This window comes from Elaeis guineensis, unplaced genomic scaffold, assembly GCF_000442705.2.
Source record: "Elaeis guineensis isolate ETL-2024a unplaced genomic scaffold, EG11 Super_Scaffold_31900, whole genome shotgun sequence".
Taxonomy (NCBI): Eukaryota; Viridiplantae; Streptophyta; class Magnoliopsida; order Arecales; family Arecaceae; genus Elaeis; species Elaeis guineensis.
Genome location: NW_027332420.1, coordinates 2,945,023 through 2,969,906, shown reverse-complemented (window position 1 = coordinate 2,969,906; position 24,884 = coordinate 2,945,023). Strand labels below are relative to the sequence as shown.

General features: G+C 33.0%; 1 long non-coding RNA gene across 1 annotated transcript; it reads right to left on the bottom strand.

The window, feature by feature from the left end:
- Window positions 1–2,748: 2,748 nt before the first annotated feature.
- LOC140854482 (uncharacterized) lies at window positions 2,749–6,325 on the bottom strand. Its single transcript, XR_012137703.1, has 3 exons — window positions 5,928–6,325; window positions 3,490–3,731; window positions 2,749–3,385 (listed from the first exon to the last, which is right to left on the bottom strand). It is a non-coding gene; the product is annotated as an uncharacterized lncRNA (long non-coding RNA).
- Window positions 6,326–24,884: the final 18,559 nt, after the last annotated feature.

Here is a 24,884-nt window from a genome sequence, read left to right as displayed (position 1 = left end):
CTCTAATAACTATCCGTACTTGTTGCTCAATATCTGTACACTGTAGATTAGAGACTCATCTACCTCGAAGAAAGTGATCTATATGCTGGTCTATTTGGATCGATCATTATCCTTATGATAATACTATAATCAAAAATAATTTAAGAATTAATTATACATGCTTCAATTCTCAACACCTTGAGAATATGTATCGTAAGTATTAATTCTATGGATGATTCAAGGGCATATCACACTTGAATGAAAATAAACTTATCTTTTTATTGATCAAATCAATATTTTAAGTATAAAATTATATCCTAGTGTTATTATAATATGTCAGTCATATTGACTTTTAGGACATACATCCAATAATCTCCCATTTGGACTAAGCCAATTAGCCACTAATCTAAGTTTCATCTTCTCAAGGTGGACTTCTATCTTTGGCTGGCTCAATTGCTTTATCAGCAGGTCACCACATTATTCATGGAGTCTACTTTTTGCACCTCAACATATTTTTTTTTGAGGTAGTCACGCATGATGTGGAGTCGCAGCTCGATGTGCTTCGATTTTTGATAAGACCTCGGCTCTTTAATAAGTGCTATGGCTCTGCTGTTATTGCAATACAGTGGTATGGCATCCGATATCATTACCTCAAGCTCCATGATAGACTTTTGTACCAAAAATCTTTCTTTGCAGCATTTGAAACAGCCACATATTCAACTTCTATGGTCGAATCTGCTATGATGGATTGCTTGAAACTCTTTCAGCTGACTGTATCACCATTGCATATGAATACATACCTTCATGTAGACTTTCTATCATCAGGATCAAATATGAAGTTTAAATTAGTATAACCCTTAACTTGTAACTTAGAATCTTCTTCAAAGATCAAGAACAAATTCTTAATTCTTCTGAAGTACTTAGGGATGTTCTTCATAGCTATCCAGTACTTTTCGTCTAGATTTGATTGATACCTACTTGTGACACTCATAGTAAATGTAATATCAGGATGAGTACACAGCATGACATACATGAAGCTCCCTATCACTGAGGCATAAAGAATCTTACTCATGCACTGAACTTTCTCAGATGTGGTTGGACACATCATCTTGAAAAGACGAATACCATGCTTAAAAGATAGAAGTCCTCTTTTAGATTTTTTCATACTAAATCTCTTCAGTACTTTCTCTATGTATAGTTTTTATGACAGACCTAGCATCCTTTTAGATCTATCGCTATAGATCTTTTTTTCAAAAATATAGGATACTTTCCCTAGGTCTTTCATGGAAAATTCTTTAGACAACTATCTTTTGACCAAGGTCAGTATGAAAATATCATTTTCAATAAGAAAAATATCATCCATATACAATACAAGAAATATTATTGCACTCCCACTAATTCTTTTGTATACATAGAATTTTTCTTTATTTTTTATGAAACTAAATGATTTGATTACATCATCAAAATGAAGATTTCAACTTTAAAATGCTTGCTTTAATCCATATATGGATCTTTACAGCTTGCAGACTCTATGATCACCATCATCGGATGTGAAATCTAAAGGTTGGTCTATATAGATATCTTTCTTAAGATATTCATTCAAAAAGCAATTTTCACATCCATCTGCCAAATTTTATAATCATAATAAGCTGTAACAGTAAACAAAATATGGATGGATTTCAGTATAGTTACAGACGAGAAGATTTTTTGATAGTTAATACCTTCATACTAACTATAATCTTTTGCCACGAGCCTAGCTTTATAGGTCTCTATCTTACCATCTGCACCTATTTTCTTTTTGCAGATCAATTTACACCCAATGGGTACTATACTCTCAGATGGATCTACTAAGGTCTAGACTTAGTTCGAGTACATCAAGTCAATTTCTGACTTTATTGTGTCTAACTATTTCTCAAAATTGATGTCAAATATTACCTCGTCAAAGGTATTCGAATCATCTCCAGGATCCTTATCTCCCATAAGGAATATTTTTTTTACTTCCTTTGTAAGCTATCCATGTACCTTTCATGAGGATAGGAGATTCGACTAGATTTATGAGGTGGTGGAGGAACATCAACTACTGGCTCATAAGTAATGGGTTCCTGAGGATCTATAGCTCTTTGCTCATCAGAGATCTTCTTTTCAAGCTCAACTAACCTCCCACTGCCACCATCCTAGATAAACTATTTTTCTAGAAATATGGCATGTCAATTCACAATCACATTGTGATCTTGAAAAAAGTAGAAGTAATATCACATGGATTCTTTTGGATATCCTATAAAATGAGCTATAGCAGATCTATACTCTAATTTGTCAGCCATCTATTTTTTCACATAGGTTGGATGTCCCCAAGTATTTAGATAATCTAGACTCAGCTTCTTATCATGCCATATCTCATATGGTTAGATTGGAGCAGATTTTGAAGAAAACCCTATTCAATAGATATATTACTATTAATAAGGCATGTCTTCAAAGATATAAGGGTAAATCAGTGAAGCTTATAATAGATCTAACCATATCTAATAGGGTCCTATTTCTCTTTTTAGATATCTCATTGAGCTGAGGTATTTCAAGAGGAGTCCATTGAGAGACTATATTGTTATCTTTAAAATATTTCAAAAATTTTTGACTAAGGTATTCACCTCCTCGATCAGATCGAAGAACTTTAATAAATTTATTTATTTATTTATTTATTTTAATTCTGAATTTTTTAAATTTTTTAAAGACTTCAGACTTATATTTCATCAGAAATACATACCTATACCGTGACAAATCATTGATAAAGATGATGAAGTAGCTATAACTATTTCTGATCTACATATCAAATGGCCCACACACATCGATGTGTACCAGGGCAAATAACTCAATGGCCCTTTTCTCATATCCCACAAAGAGCAATTTGACCATTTTTCCTCAAAGGTAAGATTTACAAGTTGGGTATAACTTAAAATCAGAAGAGTCAAGGATCCTATTCTTTTCTAGTTTGTTTATCCTTCCACTTCAATATGACCAAGCCTAAAATGCCACAAGTACTTCTGGTTGATTTCATCTTTGGGTCTCTTTTGATATACGGTACTCATTACTTGCTCATTTATATTCACATTCATATCAACATGTAAGTCATAAAGACTGTCAATTAAAAGATCACGTGCAACTAATTTATTTCATAAATTAATAGAATAAAAGTTTTTATTAAAATTGAAATCAAAACCACTCTGTGCTAGCATGGATACGAAAATCAAATTTGGACTAACTACAGAAGTAAAATAATAGTCTTTTAAATCTAATCTAAATCTAAACTGTAATCAAAGAGGATAAGTGCCAATGACTTCTGCAGTAATTTTTGCTCTATCACTGATTCAAAAGATCATGTTACCTTCCCTCAACCTCCTACTTTGTGTAGACCCTGCATAGAAGTACATATATGAGCACTCGAATCAGAGTCCAATACCCAACTAGAAGCAAAAGAAACTGTTAGGTTAGATTCAATTATAAGCATACTTGACATACTTTCTAAAAGTGTGTCGCTCTTCTTGGTCTTCAGGCTCTTCAGATAGAGTAGACAGTTCCTCCTCGAATGGCTATCAGCATCATAGTAAAAATATTTTTCTTTTACTGCAGCCTTCTTCGAAACGTCCTTCTTTAGCTTGCTCTCTTTCTTCTATTTCTTTACAAGTTTATTCTTCTTCTTCCGACCAGACTTTCTTTTGGATGAAAAAGTCTGCTCTACAGCGAGAATAGTGCCCCTTAAACTTTTTAAGGTTCTCTCAGTAGTGACCAACATATTGACCAGTTCGAATATGGTACAATCAAGTTTGTTCATATAAAAATTCATAATAAATTGACTATATGAACTCGTAAGAGATTGAAGGATAAAATCCATCTATAATTTCTTTTGCATATTAAGCCTGAGTTTCTCAAACTTTTCAAAGTCCTTGATTACTGTCATACAGTGTTCATGGACCGACTATCCTTCACATATTTTCATATTGAAAAGTCTCTTGGAGACTTCAAAATGTGTTGCATGGCTCTGCTCACCATACAACTCTTATAGGTGAGTGATCATAGCCCTGGCAATGGGCATATGCTCAAGCTAGCTCTATAACTCGTTTGACATGGAAGCCAGCACATAGCACTTAACCCGATTGTCTTCATCCATCCATTTATCATATGCTACTTCTGCTCAGCATTAGGATGGTTTGGTATCACTAAAGGGTCTTGATCAAGTACATATCCTAATTTTTCAAAAATCAAGACAATCTTGAGATTTCTTAGCCAATCTCTAAAATTGGTTTTGATCAAATGATTGGACTCAAGGATGCGGCCTAGAGGATTTGAAGTGGATATGGTTTAACTGCGAGAGTAGAGATTCAAGTTAGACTTTTGTACTTTAAATTTTATATTTACTCTAGGGACTTTAAGAAGCAAATAAAACTCTCACTATTTTTTTTGGATTCCTACACTCTCTGGATGGGAAGCAAAAATTCTAATACGACAATTGACTTTCTAATGGGTGCTGCGATCCCACCGATGTCGTGCATGTCACTTAACAGTTATTGATAATATGCACATCGATGTGTGGACAATATTTTATCCAGATGCTTCTCTAAATATGTTGCAGCGATTTGGCTCTAAGTTATATGGGCTCACCTAGCAGTTATTGACCATACTCCTTAGTTAAGTCCGATCCATCATTCATAAATAGGTGCAAAAGTATCATTGGATCCCTCATCTAACAGTTATCGGATCCAACCTCATCTTTACCCTAGAGCAGCTCTTTGCTAATAGAGTGGTTGTGTGTTCTCAATGCAACTGAATCACTGTGATCAGTCGAGAATAATTAATACTAGTAGCACATTCATACAACTACAAGGGTGAAAGACCTCTAGAATTAATATTCATAGAGAGGTTTAGGTTTAGGTCTCATCTAATCAGCTATCAAATTACTAATCTAATTGATATAAGCTAAACCAAACCATCAAGCAACTATATTGAAGACTCAATCTTTCAAATTGGTCAGATAAGTAGAGATCGATGGGGTCTCTCCATTACTTTTCTTAGACACCAATAAATTAACTAGATCAGTGAATAGAATCAATTAAATAACCACTTTTCAATTACTTGTGTTAGATATTAATTGGTCAATTGGTCCAAATAGGTTAGCTCAAATGAATCAGGCTCAAGCCATCGATTTGAATTAGGTCTTTAGGTTAATCGATTCTACATATGAGATTTAATCGATTCGATCAATAATAATTATATGATCTAAGATTTAATTGACCTAATCTTAATCAATATTTAACTCAATTTAATCAATTGCTAAATTGATTTGACCCATTATGATTAAATCAAAACCTAGATGTAATCTAATTATATGACCTAATTTTTGATCTATCCATGTCCAAATCATCATACACAAACATAAATTTTAGATTCTAAAATTAAATTTTAGATCTAAATTATTTATATTTAAAAAATTTTTAATCTTGAAACTAATTTTTAGATTTAACATACAAGCATATATCTTATATATATATGCAAAATTCAGATCTAAACATAATATCATATATTTTATATACAAATCATTAACTAAATTTTCAGACCTCAATATACAATCATCTATCTCATATATGAATCATAAATAAGATCTAAATAATTTTTAGATTTGTGCATGCAAGTATATATCACATATATATACTAGAAAATAATCTAAAATAATTTTCAAAATTATGCATGCCTTCACATATCCCATATATGAATGGCAAATTGTTGGATTCTGGTGATGCAGTACAATATGAATTTCAAAATTTTTATATGTATTCAATTATTAAAAATAAAGTTTAATATTTAAACTAGTCTATCGAAACATAAAAGTCCTAAGAACCCCTTGATGATTACAATCAAATATCAAAAGTATGTATAACAAGAGAAGATCAGAAGTTATATACCATCATGAAGACCACGAACTAGTAATTTTGAGATCTCCATGAGACTCCAAAGTAGAAGTCCTCTAATGATGATCCACGGGACTGATCAAGGCCCTTCCCAACTTGACATGGTGCTGCAGCCTTCTTTGTAAGCTCGCTACCGACTGTCCTTCGTAAGAACTGATTGCACCATCACTTGTATGTCTTCATAACCTCTACTAAGACCTCTTTAAGAATCTTTTCTTAAAAGATCACACTACATAAAAATTAAATCAGATGTTCAATACTTGAATAAACTGATTTTAGGACAAGAATCTCATGCTTTCCTTTTTCTCTCATCCCTTCCTTTCCATTTTTCTTCTCCTTTTTTCTCTTATCATTTTTTAGATTTTTTCTATCAATTTCCTCTCATTTCTACACCCAACCAACACCCAAAATGGCATGTAGAAACCAGGTGTAGCACCCCCTTTAAATAGAAAAAGATGGGCAACACCATGGGACACCAACTCTTGGCATCCCTTCATTCTTACATGCACCATTTAATTTTTTTTTTTTCATAGAATTCAAAGGGATGGCATGGAAACTAAAGAGGTTAACTAGTAGAAGGACTCTTCCTCTACTTAGAAAAAATATAACACCATCATATGGCATGTGGGATAAGAGGGAGGGCATGAAAAAACAAGAGTCCATGATATTATGGACTCTTCCATATCAATGCAAATATGAAATGCTATCCAATTTATTTGGCATTCAAATTCCTTCCAAGAGAAGGACTCTTCCTCCTCTTCCATGCCCCTCTTCCATTCCCCATTAAGGAAATGCATAGAAATAATGGAAGGAATCAAGATTTCAGTATGAAATGGACTCTTCCATTTCAATGCACAAAAAGTGGGCATCCCATATTTATTTTAGCATGGAGTTCCTTCCTAAAGAAGGACTCCTTCTCCTCTTCCATGCCCACAAGTCCCAAGGCACCATCTAATGGTGCATAAACTTAAGAGATGTGTAGAAGATGTAAGAGAATTAAGATAAGTAAAGGAGAAGGACTCCTCTCTTTAACTTCCAAAATAAATATGATGCCATAAATAAATTGGCATGTGGATTATGGCATGGAGGTGGTAGATTCACATGGAACTCTTTCATAAAATTCAGATAAACCAACTAATAATTAGATTGTTCAAATTCAATCACATTAGGTCAAGGCAACAAGCAAAAGATTAGCACAAATACATTTGCACTGAACCCAATTGGAAACTTGGATTAATTCATGTGCCAGTAATTTAATTAACCTATTGGATTTACAATAAATCTAAATAGATTAGATCAAAATCAAATTTTTATTGTGTGTGACCCATTGGGTTTCAAATCTAACCAACAGTGGACTAAGACTCTCGACGTAATCATAATCAGATTGAATTAGGTTAGCTCAAGAGTCCCAATCAACTAGGACTCCTCCTAATTAATTCTTGAATTAAATTTTTTTAATTTTGGTGAGTCCACAAATCAAGATTGACATCTAGTAATGTGTCATGACTACTCGAAAGATTTAAAATTTGATAAAAATATCAAAATTATCCTTTCATGGTGAGTTACCATGCAATTCAATCCTTCGATCACACAACATTTCGTAAAGGCCATGGATATGAAAATATGTCAAACCCAAATACCTATCCATATGTATCTCGATTTGATGATGATGACTTGATTGATGAACTAGTAAAAATTATTTCTACTGTTCATCCCTGCTCTGGCCAGAGTCTCTCAGAGTCATCATCCTATGAGATCACATAGGATGTTCTCTTCTCCTATAAGAAGTGACCGATTCTTTATTGACCACTCACAACCTCCATGCATACTTTATTATATCCAGAATATTCTACACATATCTCAAAATGGTGTGCTAGAAAATAAACCAAAGTAAGGATCCATATACATAAGGTACCATGATGATCTCAAGTCAAAGGATCACATACACCACTCCCACTAAAGAACCATCTATTGATATGCTGTAAGGCTCCATCAGATATTCTTTTGGCAGGTCAGTTCAGTGAAGTCATTATCTAATGAGCACCTACATCTTTGTATTAGTGTCACCACATAAGTGGTTGTGAGATCAACCATCTTCTCGATCGAGTATACATAGGATGTACCAGTCTTATCGAGATCATTAATCTCCGACTCGATGATCCAATGACTAAAAATATTTTAGATTGAGGCTATCAAGATTTTAAGTCTTACTAGTATGATCTCATCAAGGCATAAAAATTATTGCCCTAATCTATGGGGTTTATCATAATTATAAAAAAATATGATGCAGCAAATGATAAAACACAATACTTCATAAATAAAAATAACTAATATCATACAAATAAGTAGAAAGAAAATAAAAAAAAATCTCTTCACATCCCTATGCGATTGGTTTGTAGGGTACTATTCTTTCAATCTCCCACTTGCACTAAAGTCAATCGCCCCTGTACCTGATGTCTATACAATCAGAATGGCAATTATATTGCTGCTGTGTAAGGCTTAGTGAACTGATCTATTATAATATTTTTAATACTAACTCATTTTATGATCATATCATGAATGAGGTGAAAGTGCCTAGGATGTGCGTGGGTTCCTAGTGAGATCACACCCAACTCAATGATGAACCCTTTCATTTGGTGACTTTCCTTATTAATCTTTACTAACAATATTTAAATGAAACAAATACATTTAGCTATTTGAAACTTTTTCAATTCACTACTCCTCTAGTACTTTTCAAGTACTTTGAGAATGCTTTTCACAGTTTTCAAAAGATCCTATCAAGAATCTGCCTGAAATCAATGATTATGCATAGAACATATTTCATATCAGGCTTGGTACATTGAATATATGGATAAGTAAACTTCTTTACATCTATTCATATTGAACTCCTTCAATATAAATTCTATGTACCTAGATTAGGACAAGCCTAACATCCACTTACATCTATCCCTATAGATGCTAAATATATTGGATGCTTAACCCAAGTCTTTTCTATGAAAATATTTGTGATAAGCACGTCATTGATCGAGTGCAATATCGAGACTATCTTTTCAATATGCTGTATGTCACCCACATACATAATCAAAAAGTTAGTGAGAATCCCACTTACCTTCTTGCACACACACATGATTCATTTATATTTGATAAAGTCAAATATTTTGACTATCTTATCAAAAATAGAAGTACCTACTCCTCAATACCTGCTTGAATCTATAAATACATCTACCCTCCCACTAGAAACAAACTCTTTAGATGGTATGTGGCAATAATAAAAATTCAGATTGACATCTCTGTTAACAACCTGTTGGTTCATTCCCAGAGGTGCTTCAACCATAGTTCATACTTGATTGATGTTCAGAGAGTTAATTTCAGATAACATGATTTCAGATCAATTGTCAGAGTCTCTACTTATGACTATCTCCGAACAAGTCAAGGAAACACCATTCTCAATGATGTATGGTATATCATCATTCTCAATTACAAACCATATTTGAGTGATACATTATATACCTGAATTGACCTTTGGTGAGGAGGTGTATATCATGGTTGTGTCTCATCAATGAGCACATCTAGTTGAGGATCAATTTGTGGACATTCCACAAGTTATGATAGGATAGTTCATAGGTCTTGAACTTCTCAAGTTCAATTATCCTCCCACTGTCTCCTTCTTAAAATTTTTTTTCTAAAAGGTGGCATATCTACTGTTAAAACACTTTTGTCAAGTAGTGTGGTAGAAGTAGTATCACATACTATTCTTAGGATAACCTATAAACTAATATATATATATATATATATATATATATATATATATATATATATATATATATATATATATATATATATATATTAACTTGTTTTAGCATAAAACTTATGTACATCAACACTTTTCACATAAGTTGGACAACCTACCTTTTGCCCTTTTTCATATCTCATATGGAGTACTCGTAACAGATTTTGACGATATCTAACATATACAGTAATTTTTAAGATATTTTTTAGAATGAGACAATAAGATTTATGAAGCATTTTAGAGAACACATCATATTACATATGAAGTGTCAATCTCTGGGTTGAGATATTATTAGTCTTCGAACATCCATATATTCAGGACCTAATATCTTATTTGCCCTGAGATATGTGACCATCACATATTTATTTCTTATTCTCATCAATCATGAAGAACAACATCATTAAGTGATAGAAATATGAGACCATAGTCCTAAAGTTTATCGAAAGGAGAGTAACTTTTACTCTCAACATTAATTTCAAAACTATGCTATAATAGCAAAAGATTTAGAATAATATTTCTGATAAGTTTAGACATATAACAATAATCTACTAGTTTCTAAATCTTACTATAAGGTTACATAGATTTCTACAGTCTCAACATGAATGGACTATCCATCAGTGCCAAAAAGCAAGTAGTCACCTTACTTCAGCTTTATAGTTCCAGCAACACTTTGCATAAGTAGAACCTATATAAGGTATCACATACCCAATATTTTAAAGCTGAAACACTCAATAATAATTAATTTGTATCTCATATAAATTATTAGTAGATGCAACTTTTGCATTCTGCTCCTACTTCACACTTGCAAGACAACTCTTGTAATTTAATTCTAATATTCATCATTACTATAATACTAAATTAGATATCTTAGTGAAGACATTCTTCATCTTTTTTTTCTCAACCATTCCATGATGTTTGGTCTATTTAAAAATAATCTCATGTAGTGATAGTAAAGATCCAAATTTGTACATTAGAACATAAAAGAAGACTACTTATGATGACATGCACAAGTTAGATGAGGATTTTATCTAATTGTGTCTCTCATTATTTTAACAAATTTCATAACCCTCAAGTATGAAATCAAAAAATCTTATCATAAAGTTTTTTAGTGGGGTTGAGATCCCAATTCCTCATAAAAAGCTTTGTGAATAGCACAACAAGCTCCTATGAGTTCAAAGATAAGTAACTCTTTACTAATTGCATCTCATGCAACTCTCAACATAATTTTTATCTCTAAAATATTTATAGCCTTGTGGATAGTACAATAAACTATAGTATTTTAGTTAAGTCATATCCTTCAATCATATATGGTCGTACCTAAATAATACTATCTTTATAGATAGCATAACAAAGCAGTACTACCAGAATATGCCATAAGCATCACTAAGTCAACATCATACCAATCACTATAGCAAATCTTATGGCTAGCACAACAAACTCACTACAGTTTTTGACATTTTCTATTGATCTAGTATGAGCTAAGCACAATTAGCTTCATAATGCACCAAGACAGTATCAACTCTGTCCCCACAGTAAGCCTTGTGGATAGCACAACAAGCCTACTATGGTTTTTAAGATAATACAGGCTTAACATGAAGGAAGGCATGGGTAGTATTCTTAACACTTCGCTATTATGGCTTAATATTATTTGAATGAGGGACTTAGGTCTCAAACACATTCTAAACATATACATACATCATATGCTATGTAAATTCTAATTTGTAACTACCAGCATGTAAGAGCATATCAAAAGGAAGATAAATAGTTATGGATTTTTGAAAAAATCATCCGAGCCACAGGATGATCTATGGGTCTAACCCTAGGTGCATTATAGATTAAACCATCTCATGATCAATTTTAACATGCCTTTGCTCTCCAAAAGCCTGATAGTCTTAGTCTTCATATGAAGTCTACCATGAATGCTTGATCTTTATTTGAAAATAAAAAAAATAATTCTTACTATTCTCAAATATTTTTTTTTATTATTTTACATCAACATGTAAATATCTCAATCAATAGTTGAAAATATAAAAAAGAAAGGTTCAGCTGATAATAAATACATCAGGAGCACCCAACCCCTATTGCAACTTTTGCAGATGCATTTATATAATCAACCAATAGGAAAGCATTCATGCATACATCCATTAGATAGATGTACCATAGTCCATAACCATATAAGATATATTTTATAATAATTATAAAATATAATAACAAATTACTTATGTCATTTTATTGTGATATTATTCATATACATGTCAATTAAGATGTTCAAATATATGGGTATTAGACCCATCTAGGATTTTTGATTCGGATTCAACCCTTGACTCAAAGTTTAATTTTAAGTCAATCATTTATCATCTATTTGAGTTAGATTGATCAATTCTTAGATTAATCCTAATCCAATTAGGTTAGTATAGAGTTGGTCAACCATGACTCAAACCCTAATCAAATTAGGTAAAAGATAATTAGATCAACCTAAATTAAAACATGACTTCTAATCAAATTAGAACCATGAATTTGATTTAATCAATAATCATTAATTCTAAATACTTTAGATCAATAAATTATAGTTAAATAAATCTATCGACAAAAATCTTAATCCATATTTGATGCTTTCTTTCCATGACCAAATTTTTTCGGCTCCACATATACCTCGAGCTACAATCAAAATGGTCGACCTATAATGGTGAGTGCCCAATAACATGGTGGTTAACCCTTGGATCTTAAGTAAATGCATCAACTGTAAAAACCTTAAGTTCTAACAATGTGCATCCATATGTAGCATTCCAGGGCTCCGTGCATCACATGCACTAAATTTCAATTCCATCAAAAATTAGATTATAGGATCTAACTTAAACTTATTACACAAGTCTAAAAATCATGAAATTTATATATCCAAATTCGATCATGGATTGATAACACTTTATCATAAACAAAAATGTATCAAGAACATCAATTAAACATCAATCAGAAAATCTAATTTTGACATAGTTTGAACTGGATCTAATCCATATCAAAAAAATAAAAAAAAATTGATTGAATCAAACAAGAATGGCTCTAATATCACTATTGGATTTTGATGATGTAGTGAAATATAAATTTCAAAATTTTTACATGTATTCAACTATTGAAAACAAAGTTTAACATTTAAACTAGTCTATTGGAATACAAAAACTCTAGGAAGCCTTTGATGATTACAATCAAATATCAAAGGCATGCATAATAAGAGAAGATCAGAAGTCATATGTCATCATGAAGACTATGAACTAATAATTTTGAGACCTCCATAAGACTCTAAAGTAGAAATCCTCCAATGGTGATCCACACGGGACTGATCAGGGCCCTTCCCAACTTGATATGGTGCTGCAGCCTTCTTTGTAAGCTCGCTATCGACCGTCTTTTGCAAGAACTGATTGCACCACTATTTTGTTAGATGTATGTCTTAGAAGTCAATTTTGACTGACACATATTACATTTTTAGGACATGATTTTGTACTTATTGGACAGTTATATTATCATTCATGTTTATGTGTCCATGAATCATCCAAGGAATTAATAAGATAATGATATATATTCTCAAAGAGTTGAGAATTTGAGACATATGTCATTGATGATTAATTCCTAAATTGCTCCTGATCATAGGATCATCATGGGGATGGTGATTGATCCGGATAGATCAGTGCACAGATCACTTTCTTTAGGCAGATGGATCTTGAGTCTGCAGTGTAGAAATACTAGAGCGAGAGTGCAGGTGGTTGTTAGAGAATAACTAGCACTGAGCGTGACCAACATGAGAAGTCATATGAATGTCTGCTCACTCGTTAGTAACTTTTTTGATGCTGTAGTTATATGACTAATTTTTTGATCTGAGATGGTACTATTACTCACAGTGAGGCTACTGGAGTTTGACTGACACATCAACATGGATCTTAATGAGCCCTTGTAGTGGATGTTGGCAACAGTTAGTCCACTGTAGGAGTGGGGTGTTCATCGAGATGGGATCTATCGATCCTAGTAGAAGGGAGTAGTCCTATGAAATTTAAGAGGCTGAGTTCTTAAGTCTATGGCCATAGTAGTATGATTGATAGAAAAAGAATTTTTATAGAATCATATATGGACTTGAGCTAATTGAATCTATCATATGATCAATGTTGAGATTTGACAATTTATCCAAGACCTACCATCTGGTTGGGACTCACGATAGAGGGACTGTGTTATGCGTTAACTGCACCTAGAGGTTCATCTTTTATTCTGCTAGATTGTCACTACATACTACTAGGTGTCATTGATGGATTGTGAGACTCATGAGGATCATCTAGATGAACAATGATCCTTGGTGGGCTGAGTTAGAATTGTTCCGATCCATTGAAAAGAGTTTCAATGATATTATGATAGAGATCACAATATATCTCACTATCAGATAGAATAGAACCTATGAAGTCACACACAAAAGAAGTTTTTGACTAATCAGATGGTTGAATTACGATTATGAATCGTAACAAAATTTGATTATCAATTTGATTGATAATTGATTCAATATAAATGTTGCATTATGTAACTCGCTAAAGAGTTAGTGAGTTATAGGATGATTAATGAGCAATAAGATTTTTAATTGATTCAATTTGATTGAGCAATAGGGCTTGCATCAAATCTAATTTAATTAGATTTAATTTGACTCAATATGAGTTTGATTTGATCAATCCCAATTAGGTTATAAGATAATCCCAAAAGGATCAGATGATTAGTCCCAGTTGAATTAGGATTTGGATTTGACCCAATTTTTAATTAGACTAAGATATATGAATTTTTATTTAGATTAAAAATCTTTATTTTCTTAGGTACACCAAATTCTAATTGGATTAGGATTAAAAAATTGAGTTTGACTCAAGTATCAAGAAAGAGTCCAATAGGACTAGGACTCCTCCTCCAATTAAAAAAATCTAATCTAAATATATTAGACTCCAAATTAAATTTAGATTTCTATCTATTTGGATCTAATTAAGTTCTAATATGATTAAAATTTATTGATATTTTATTGAGTTTAAAACAGTCATCTAATAAAGAGTCTCAAGATTTTGAAATTCTTTCCTTCCATGCGCCAAAACACCCCACGCCCACTTTCCACGTTGAACCAGATATGACACCTATTTTTCTCCTTCTTTTATGCATGTAATAAGCTCCATGAAACTCCTTTTTACCATGAGAAATCTAGGCAAAAATCCTTGGTGTTTGGGCGGCACAAAAAGGATAGAGTCCAAGGCCCTTTGGACTCATCTCCTTTTCAAATTAGGACTCTTTGTTGGCCTATAAAAACCACCAGCATATGGGATGGTTTAGATAAGATTTCCATCAGGTTATGATGCCAAATAGAGCCCATTTTGTGCATGAAAACCATGGGAGAAAGGTGGGACGACGTGAAGAGATTTGACGTAAGGTAAGTTGGTGAATTGATCTCTTCTTTCTTACAACAACCAAGTGTTGGTTGTTTAGACATCTCTATCTCTCCCTTTTGTCCATATTTAGATATGGATGTCTCATCTTCTCTTTGTCCAAAAGTTGGACAAAATTTTTATATCTCTATTGTAGAGATTTGGTGCATGGATTTTAGAAAAAAAAGAGAAGAAAGGGTTCTTCTCATGATCTCTAGCGTAGAGATCAAAATCCTCCTACATCTTCTTGTTCTCTAAGAGTGTCATAGAAGAAAAGAAGATTTTTAACTATCAAGATACGATCTCTATAAGGGAGCTAGCACCCTGGTGAGATCAAAAGACTTCTGATCAGATCAGAATCTCGTGTGGTATCCGTAGAGGTCAGACGCTTATGAGGCTACAAGGGACTTTCGGAAGACATCCATGATCATCAGTTTGTGTTGAAGATTGATCCATGTCCAGGTATGTTTTATATTTATTTTTTTTATTTGATTTATGTATCTAAATCTTATCTCATATATGATGATTCTATTTATGATTTTAAGATTTGATCTTATGCATGGTTAGATGAAATTAGATTTAATCTAAAAAAAATTTTAAATTTTGCTGCATATTTATTTTGAAAAATCATACGTGCATGAAACCATAAAACTTCAATATGTTTGTATACCTTCATGACCTCCACTAAGATCTCTTTAAAAATTCTTTCATAAAAGATCACACTACACAAAAATTAAATCAGATGTTCAACACTTGAACAAACTGATTTTAGGACAAGCATCTCATGCTTTCCCTTTTCTCTCATCCCTTCCTTTCCATTTTTCCTTTCTCTTTTTCCCTTATCTTTTTTTAGATTTTTTCTATCAATTTTTTCTTATTTCCATGCCCAACCACCACCCAAAAAGGCATGTAGAAACTAGGTGTAGCACCCCCTTTAAATAGAAAAGGATGGGCGACACCATGGGATGCCAACTCTTGGCATCCCTTCATTCTTACATGCACCATTTAATTTTTTTTTCCATAGAATTCAAAGGGATGGCATGGAACTAAAGAAGTTAACTAGTAGAAGGACTCTTCCTCTGCTTAGAAAAAATATAACGCCATGATATGGCGCATGGAATAAGAGGGAGGGCGTGAAAAATCAAGAGTCCATGATATTATGGACTCTTCCATATCAATGCAAATATGAAAGGCTATCCAATTTATTTGGCATTCAAATTCCTTCTAAGAGAAGGACTCTTCCTCCTCTTCCACACCCCACATCCCAAGCGCCATCATATGTCACGAGGAATTAAGAAAATGCATAGAAATAATGGAAGGAATTAAGAGTTCAGTATGAAATGGACTCTTCCATTTCAATGCACAAAAAGTAGGCATCCCATATTTATTTTGGCAAGAAGTTCCTTCCTAGAGAAGGACTCCTTCTCCTTTTCCACACCTATAAGTCCCAAGGTGCCATCTGATGGCACACAAAATTAAGGGACATGTGGAAGATGCAAGAGAATTAAGATAAGTAAAGGAGAAGGACTCCTCTCCTTAGCTTCCAAGATAAATGTGACGCCACAAATAAATTGGCATGTAGATTATGGCATGGAGGTGGTGGATTCACATAGCACTCTTTCATAAAATCTAAATAAACTAATTAATAATAAGATGGTTCAAACCTAATCACATTAAGTCAAGGCAACAAGCAAAGGGTTAGCGCAAACACATTTACACTGAGCTCAATTGAGAACTTGGGTTAATTCATGTGCTAGCAATTTAATTAACCCATTACATTTATAATAAATCTAAATAGATTGAATCAAGATCAAATTTTTATTGTGTGTGACCCATTGGATTCCAAATCTAGCCAGCAGTGGACTAAGACTCTCGACGTAACCCTAATCTGATTGGATTAAATCAGCTCAAGAGCCCCAATCAACTAGGACTCTTCCTAATTGATTCTTGAATTAAATTCTTTTAATTTTGATGAGTCTACAAGTCAAGATTGATGTCTAGCAATATATCATGACTATCTAAAAAATTTAAAATTTGATAAAAATACCAAAATTATCCTTCCATGGTGAGCTACCGAGCAATTCAATCCTTCGATCACACAACATCCCGAAAAAACCATGGGTATGAAAATATGTCAAACTCAAATATTCATCCATATGTATCTCGATCTGATGATGATAACTTGATTGATGAACTAGTAAAAATTATTTTTACTGTTCATCCCTGCTCTGGTCAGAGACACTCAAAGTCATCATCCTATGAGATCACATAGGATGTTCTCTCTTCCTACAAAGAGTGATTGATTTCTTATTGACCACTCACAACCTCCATACACACTTCATCATACCCAGAATATCTCACACATATCTCAAAGTGGTGTGCTAGAAAATAAATCAAAGTAAGAGTTCATGTACACAAGGTACCATGATGATCTCAGGTCAAAGGATCACATGCACCACTCTCACTAAAGAACCATCTGTTGACATGCTATAAGGCTCCATCAGATATTCTTTTGATGGGTCAGTTCAGTGAATTCATTCTCTAATGAGCACCTACATCTTTATATTAGTGTCACCAAACAAGTGATTGTGAGATCAACCATCCTCTCGATCAAGTATACATAAGATGTACCAGTCTTATCGATATCATCGATCTCCGACTCGATGATCCAATGACTAGAAATATTTTAAATTAGGGCTATCAAGATTTTAAGTCTCACTGGCATGATCTCATCATGGTTCTAAAATTATTGTCCTAATCTATGGAGTTTATTATAATTATAAAAAAATATGATGCAATAATGAAAAAATATAATACTTCATAAATAAAAATAACTAATATCATACAAATGAGTAAGAAAAAAATAAAAAAAAAGTTCCTTCGCATCCCTATGCGATTGGCTTATAGAACACTATTCTTTCAAAAATCTGATCTAAAATAATTTTTAAATCAAAATTAAACATTCATACATCTTATATGTTAAGAAAAATTAGATTTTAAAACTTTTTTCAAAAATATATATATATCAATTTCATGTATATAAAATCCATGACTCTGATATCACTATTATAATTCATGTGAGCGTATGTATGTGTGTTTCAAATTTTTTTTTCTAAATAATATAGTGAAATCAAAGATTAAAACATCTTTTAATATAGAAAAAGCATACATAAAATTAAGCACACAAGGATCTACTTCGTATTCTGAAATTAACATAATTTTATGCTAAAATTAAATATATGATCGGATTATATACCTGATTTGCTAATCTTTTTTTTGAATCTAGATCTGAAAGAAGGTAGGCATACAAGGATCTACTTCATATGTCAAAATTAACACATGATGATTTTATGCTAAAATTAAATATATGATTGGATTACATACTTGATTTGCTAATCTTTTTTTTAAATCTAGATTTGAAAGAAGATAGATTCTCTCTTAGCCGTATAAGTATCCGATCTTTATAGGTATCCACTCAAAATCAGCCTGGATCAATCTTCTTTGGTGTTGATCTTTTTTCTTCAAGAACAATCTTCTTGTGAATTTGAACGAAGCCTGGATCTTTTGATCAACTCTTGATCTCTCCTTGATCTTTCTTTTTTTTTCTTTTTTTAATCTCTCTTTGCTTGATCCTTGAAGCAATCAAGACCAGCAACCAGCAAGAAGGAGGAGATGCCCAAGCTCCTTGGGCATTGGTGAAGGTGGGACATCCAAGAGCTTGGATGTGTGAACCAAAGGGAGAAGAGAGAGGGAGGCATGGGGGGCTGTTTGAAGACCTGGAGCTTGCTAAAAATCTGATGAATAACTCTTTAGGTAGAGCCCTTTAAATAGAGAAGAGGTTTGAATCCTATTCAAAATCAAATCAGCTCCTTATCATAAGTCCTAATCGCATTAGGACTCCTTGTTGCTCTCACCTTTGCCCATGCCTAAATAAACCAAGGGGGCACCAACCCTTGGTGCCCTTTACAGCTCTCTCTCACACACCGACCAGGGATAAGGGATGCCCCTCCCTTATCCTTTCGCCATCTTCCAAATGGGCACGCCCACACTTGGTCAAATCAAGTGCCACCCTAACAAAATAAATCAAGGAATTGATTCAGGGTATGGACCCTTAATACACATGATCCAAAATTCTAAGCATCTAATATTTGGAGCCCAATGAATCTAACTCATTTAAGTTCTTAGCAAATAATTAGCTCAAATTATTTTTATCAAATAAGTAATTCAAATTAAAAAAAATTAGGTTCAACCTTGTGTTAGCAAGATTTTTTTGAACCCAATAGGATTTCTCCTAACCCAATTGAGACTTCATAAGCCCAATTGCTTAATCTAGATCTAATCCCTTTGTTGTGTGACCCCATAGGTTCAATTCTATCTAGTAGTGAGATATACCATGATCTCTATCATAGTATCATTGAAACTTTTTTCAATGGATCAGAATAATTTCACTCTAACTCAACAAAGACTATCGATCCTGAACAAGCATAGTGAGCTCTCACAATCCATCAATGATACTTAGCAGTATGTAGCGACAACCTAGTAGAATCAGAAAAAAAATTCAAGGTATAGTTTTCATGTAATTCGATCCCTCTATGGTGAATTTCAACTAGATGGCAGGTCATGGATAAATTATCAATCTCATCATCAGTCATATGATAGATTCGATTAGCTCAAGTCCAATTATGATCTTCATGAAAGCTATTTTTCATCAATCATACTGCTGCGGCTACAGACTTATAGATTTAGCATCTCAAATCTCACAGGACTACTTCTTTCTATCAAGATCGATAGATTCTATCTAGATGCTCATCCTACTCCTACAATGGACCAACTGTCGTCAACATCTACTACAAGGACTCAAAGAGGACATGTTTATGTTTCAATCAAACTCTAGCAGTCTCATTGTGAGTAATCGTACCATCACAAATCAAAAAATTATTCACACAGCTACAGCATCGAGATGATTATTGATGATTGAGTAAAAATCTATGTGATCTTTCATATGATCATGCTCAATACTAGTTATTCTTTAACAACTATTCATACTTATCTTTCAATATCTCTGCACTATAGATCAGAAATTCATCTATTCTGAAGGAAGTGGTCTGTACGTTGATCTATCTGGATCGATCATCATCCTCATGATGATACTATGATCGAAAATAATTTAAAAATTAATTATACATACCTTTAATTCTTAATACCTTGAGAATATGTATCGTAAGTATTAATTTTATAAATGATTCAAAGACACATCACACTTGAATGAAAATAAACTTACTCTTTTATTGATCAAATCAATATTTTAAGTACAAAATTGTATCCTAGTGTTATTACAATGTTTCAGCAATATTGACTTCTAGGACATACATCCAACAGATGAAATAAGCTTTATGGAGATAGAAAATATAATCAAGTAACTATGTTGTCAAAAATTTGAGAATAATGAATAATGACCAAGATTGTATTAGAGATGATGGTTGTTATAAGGGGGTGAACATTGTAGTAATATTTGTGGAGCATCATATAGATGAGATAGACTTAGACTTGGTGGAAGTATCTATCACATTTCTAGCTACCAGTAGGATACAAGTTGGTAATCTTAATTGTGAGAATGGTCAAAAGGATGTAGAGATGGAAGCTATAGTGGAGCCTACTCAAAGTATAAGGGCTAGATTGCATAGGATGATAGAGAAGAAGAAAAGGGGAAGCAAATGGCATGTGAAGAAGGGGAACAATTGATGAATGTGAACATGAAAGGGTATGAGAAAGGAAGGATAGAATGTCTGTTAAGAGGTCTATGGAAGAAGATATGCAAGAGGATGATATTGATAGTGGGAGGGACGATGATTCCAATTTGTCCTTGAGTTATTTCAATAGGAGTGATAAGGAGGAAGATGATCCCTTTGAGGAGTATATCGATAACTCGATTATCAAGATGATAGAACTACATAAGCCTCAAGGAGACAAAGTTAGAGAAGAAGAAGAAAATTTGATTGGCAAGGACCCAAAGTTTAGTAAGAATGATGAGCTTAGAATCCTAGATAGCTTATCAAAAGGAGAAGGTTCAGACAAGTTGACGTTTGCTAAATTAAATGAGGAAATGGATTTGAATAAGCCTATGCAGTTGAAACTTGGCATAGTATTTGCTTTAATAGACTTATTTAAAAAGGCTTTGAGATTGTTCTTTATTTAACAAAGGTTTGACTATGTTTATAAGCACAACAAAAAGACCAAAGTCATAGTTATTTGTAAGAAGAACTATGGTTAGAGAATTCATAACTCTCTCCTGCAATGGGTAAACACATGTCAGATTAAATAATTTTAGCCCACACATAAATGTGGTATATACTTTAAGAACTATGATGTTAACTTGAAATGATAATCTCAAATCAACAATAAAGATACTAGGTTTAACACAAATTGGAGTGTTAGATAATTTATGGCAAAAGTGAAGAGCGATGTGTAGGTTCAAATATCTAAGACTCAAGGCTATAGGAAAAAAGAAAGGTATTACTAGCCATACATCAGTTCCATAAAGATTAGTATAGGAAGCTATATACGAGAAACAATGATATGATCAAGAGGAGAAATCCAAACAGAACCACATTCATGAAAACTTTTATTGTTAGATGTATGTCCTAGAAGCCAGATTGACCGACACTTATAAATTTTTTTTGACATATTTTGTAATATTGACTTATAAATTAATAAAATTAGATTTATTTTTATTAATATTTGTGTTTTAAGTATCCATGAATCATCCTTTGAGTTAATGAGAATAATGACATATATTTTCAAGAGTTAAAAATTTAAGACATGGATCATTATAATTAATTCATAAATTACTCCTGATCATAAGATCATCATAAGGATGGTGTTTGATCCGAAGAGATTGGTGCACAATCGCTTTCTCAGAGTAAATGAGTCTTGAATGTATGATATGGAGACACCAAAGCAAGAGTGCAAGTACTTGTTAGAAATAAAGGTATTGAGTATGACCAAATACGAGTAGTCACTAAAAAATCTACCTACTCGTCAGTGACTAACTCAATACTATGATAGTATGACTAGTTTTTTGACCTGCGGTATATCAGCTGTTCATAATGAGGTTGCTATAGTTTGACTACACCATAACTTGATCTTCTAGCCACATGGAGTCTTGAGGTGTAATTGGCTGCAGTAGACTCACTGAGGAATAGGGTGTGCACCAAGATAGAATCTATCGATCTCGATAGATGAGAAGTAGTCCTATGTAAATCATGAGGTTGAGTCTTAAAGCCTATGACCATGGCAATATGAAAAAATAGAAAGATATTTCTATTAGTTTCCATATTGAATTTGAGTCGATTGATTCTAACATATGATAAGAATTAAATTTGACGAGTTATCTTTAACCTATATCTTATTGGAAAATGATAGAGAAATCAAACCACACGGTAACTGCACCTAGAGGTTCATTATTCAGTTCTACTGGATTGCCACCACATACTACAAGGTGTCACTGATGGATTGTGAGAATAATTAGAATTATATCGATGATTAATATTCTAATTGACTGAATTGGAAAGAGTTTCGATCCATCAAAAAATATTTCGATGATGTTGCTGATAGAAATCATAATATATCTCACTACCAAACAAAATTAGACCTATGGCGTCACACAAATAAAGATTTTGATTTGGGATTGTACAATTGGGCTAAGTATAATCTAATTGGATTAGGATCAATTAAATCCTAATTTTGGATTTAAAGAAACCATGCTAGCATATGGTTCAATCCATTCTTTCCTACTTGATTTGGGTTTTCTATTCAATAGGACTTGACCAAATCTAAGCAAGCTCATTTTGGACACCAAGAGTTGAAGTCTCTGAAGCAAGTCTTCCATGTAATAATTAAATGATGGGGGTGGCGCCAGTAGTTGGCACCCATATTTTTCATCATGAATTTCCTTCGTAGAAATGGTGGGATGCCCCATATGGATAAGATCTAAGGGCGTGCACCACTTGAAGAGAAGGGAGGGAGAGAGAAGAGGATTGACCCCATCCTCTTACTGATAAGGATAAGAATGAGATGGTTATATCTGAATTCAAATTTGGATTTGAATTCGGATTCAAATTTGAAGTGTTTCAATTTGAAACGCAGGAGGATTGGTTAGGGTGACAACAACCTTATCTATGCACTCGCCCCATCTGAATTCCTCGATAATTTTGTGCAAAAAAATGAGGACAAAATCAAGGTGGGTGATACCTAGAAGAGTCCTTCTACTTTAAGGTATTTAATCTGATCAAATGTCTATAAAAAGGTGCCTTATCAAATCGTTTGACACTAGTACTAATCATAAGAAAATCTCCATGCCTTCTCTTCTCTTCTCCATGCCATCTCCCTTCTTCTCTCTAGTCTCACATCTTCTCCCATGTCTAAAGGTGTTGGGCGGCCATCTGGTGGTCTCAACATGTTGAGTTCCATCTGAACTATATAAAGGAACAAGAAGGCTACGATCAAGCATTGATCAGAATCCTATCAGAGATTAGATTCAAAGCTGATCCAGGAGCTTGTAGATCCATCTAAGAAAGCATCCTAATCCAAGGTCGAGTGGATACCTACAGAGGCCGGATATGTGCATGGCTCAACAGCGAATCTCAAAACTCCATGATCATCAGACTGCGGTGTTCTTCTACCCATACAAGATGATGTGATCACCTTATATTCTGATTTAAATTGTTTAAATCTTTATTTTTTCTCTTAATCTAGATGCATGATTGATCAAGCCACAATTGGATTGTATGTTGGATCGAAAATTTTTGCAATTCAGCTGTATCCTGATCTGATCGATCAGACGTGCGATCATTCCTTCAACTGGTATCAAAGTCAGATTGTTGGGATCATGCATCCAAGACTAAGATTCGATCTAAATCAGATTAGATCAAAGTTATGTTTAGATCTGAATTAAAATTGATTAGATCTGATTTAGTACATGAACCTGAAATTAGATTAGATCTAGATTTTCACTTTTCGATATGATCAGCATGTCAGAATTAGATCTGAATTTTATGCTCTTATTAGAACTAATTTTTATATTTAATCTAAAAATAAAGATTAAATCTGAAACTTTAAATTAGAAAATTAAAAATTAGTAACCTAATCAAGTGCATAAAACTTAACATAATTGTTATATTGCATGAGATGCATAGATCTAAATCATTGTTTCAATATATGAGATATATGCATACATATATGATATGTAGATTTAATTTATTTTTTGAGTAGCCTAGTACTCCTCAAAGTCCATGGTAAAGACCGTCCTACCGTAAAGGACTATGGTAGAAGGGGTGCCTGCATAAATTGAGAGAAAGAACCGCGAAATGAAAGAAATTAATTTTCTGTAAAACCCTAGATCCAAAAATTCGAGGATCTTTTGTATATGATGCATGTTTAATTAATTTAGATCTAAAATTATTTTCATATCTAAACTAAATCCATATTCATAATGCACTTAATTGAGAATTAAGATATGAAACTAAAAGATCTAAAATTGAGAATTTAAGATCTAATTTTATTGCATAAAATATGGGTTTTGGGCATGGGTAGCTTAATTAGGTCTAGTTTGAGTGGTTGACCAAACCAAATAAAAAATTAACTGAGATCGGGTCAAATGTGCTCATGACCAACCCAATAGTTGTGATTGATCAAATCGATTTACAGCCATATGTTGTCGATCAATTCAAAGAT